Raw genomic sequence first — 1,675 nt, 5'->3', positions numbered from 1 at the left:
TTCCTGTTGCTGCTGCTAAGTCGCTTCAGTCGTGTCGGACTCTGTGCAACCCCATAGATGGCAGCCCACCGGGCTTCCCCATCCCTGGGATTCTCCAGGCGAGAACACTGGAGTGGGTTGCCATTTCCTTCTCCAATGCATGAAAGTGAAAAGTGAAAGTGAAGTCGCTCAGTCGTGTCGGACTCTTAGCGACCCCATGGACTGCAGCCTACCAGGCTCCTCCGTCCATGGGATTTTCCAGGCAAGAGTACTGAAGTGGGGTGCTAATGCCTTCTCCAAGCATACGCATTACTTAACTGCTTGTAACTGTTCCCCAAATTTTTGGATACTACTGTGAAATAAATAGTTTGGCTTAGCTTTTATCCCTTTGTTCTTGGAATACTCAGGTTTCTGTGCACGGATTTCAAAGCTTGTTCAAGTCTAACTTGATTTCAAAGTAAGTGGCAACTCAATTCATGCTGCAGTAACTTTAAGCATCCCTGAGGATTCCCACAGAGATCTGCAAGGGAGCTGTTTGTCTTAACAGATTTTCAGCGCAGCTAAAACCTGTCCATTTTGGAGACAGATGTCCGAGAACATCCATCAGCCCAGAGAAGAGTATTCCTTGGTTCTTAAAGCTCCAAAGAATCGTACTCCTATTTAACATTCTAGAAATGTGTCTAGAGTTAAACCCATCTCAGAGCCTTATGAACAAATGCACCATGGATAATCTTTTGAAAGCAAACAAGTTCTTAAATAGAGGAACTTCTGTATTCTCACTTCTTTCAAGAAGCTTTCCCTTACTCCTGCCTATCCTCAAGCTGAATTACTCCTTGTCTGATATCTCCTGAAACTTTTTACTCGTCTATGGCCTTGACCTGTTCTACTGTTAATAGTATTTGTGTTACTCTGGGTCCCCTTGTATCACCTTCACTGTGCCAGAAGACCCTGTTTGATCGGGCATCTCCCACTGCACTTACTGAATGCTTTGCACACCGTAGATGCTCAGCATATGAAGTTCTAAAGATGAGTATTTTGCTAATCTGTAGTGCCTGTTATATTCTACTGAAAAATAAAGTGTAATTAACCTCAATTTTGTAGTTTGGGATTTTCAATAAACTACCCTTCCTCCAAAAAGTGCCTAACAGTTTAGCTAGAACAAGACAGTAACATGCTTCAATCGCGATAAGGATTTGAGGGCCATTTTCATCTTTGCACGTTGACTATCTCCAGGTTAGTCAGAGAAAAATCTTTTCCTCTCTGCGACTCAACCCCTTCTCTGGCCTCTCTCCCCCCTCCTGTTAGTAAAATACTTCAGCCTCCGCCTCCCATGTTAACAGTTTGTGCCAGTGCGTGCCCCTCGTCTTTGGGTAATTAGAGACGTTCAAAACGTATTTTGACACACAATCCTCCCTGACTTCAATTCCTCTACTTCTTTGGGGTGGAAATAGTTGCTGCGCTTTGAGACGCTGGCAGAGAAAAAGACTGGGGGAGAAAATTGCATTTAAAGTTTGAAAAGTTGAGTCACGGCTGGTTGCTCAGCGAAAGCTCCGCAATGTAGAGAAAGTCGAAACGTGGTTTGGGCTGCGCGGAGCTGGGCTGGGGCGACTTCTGGGGAACCGGCGGGGTTGAGCCCCTAAAGCGGCGGAGGCCTGGACCAGGGCCTCCCGCCGCGGCGCCGCACCTCCCCCGGCCC

The sequence above is a fragment of the Bison bison genome, unplaced genomic scaffold (genome assembly GCF_000754665.1).
Source record: "Bison bison bison isolate TAMUID 2011002044 unplaced genomic scaffold, Bison_UMD1.0 scf7180017864465, whole genome shotgun sequence".
In the NCBI taxonomy this organism is placed as follows: domain Eukaryota; kingdom Metazoa; phylum Chordata; class Mammalia; order Artiodactyla; family Bovidae; genus Bison; species Bison bison.
This window is presented reverse-complemented; position numbering follows the sequence as displayed.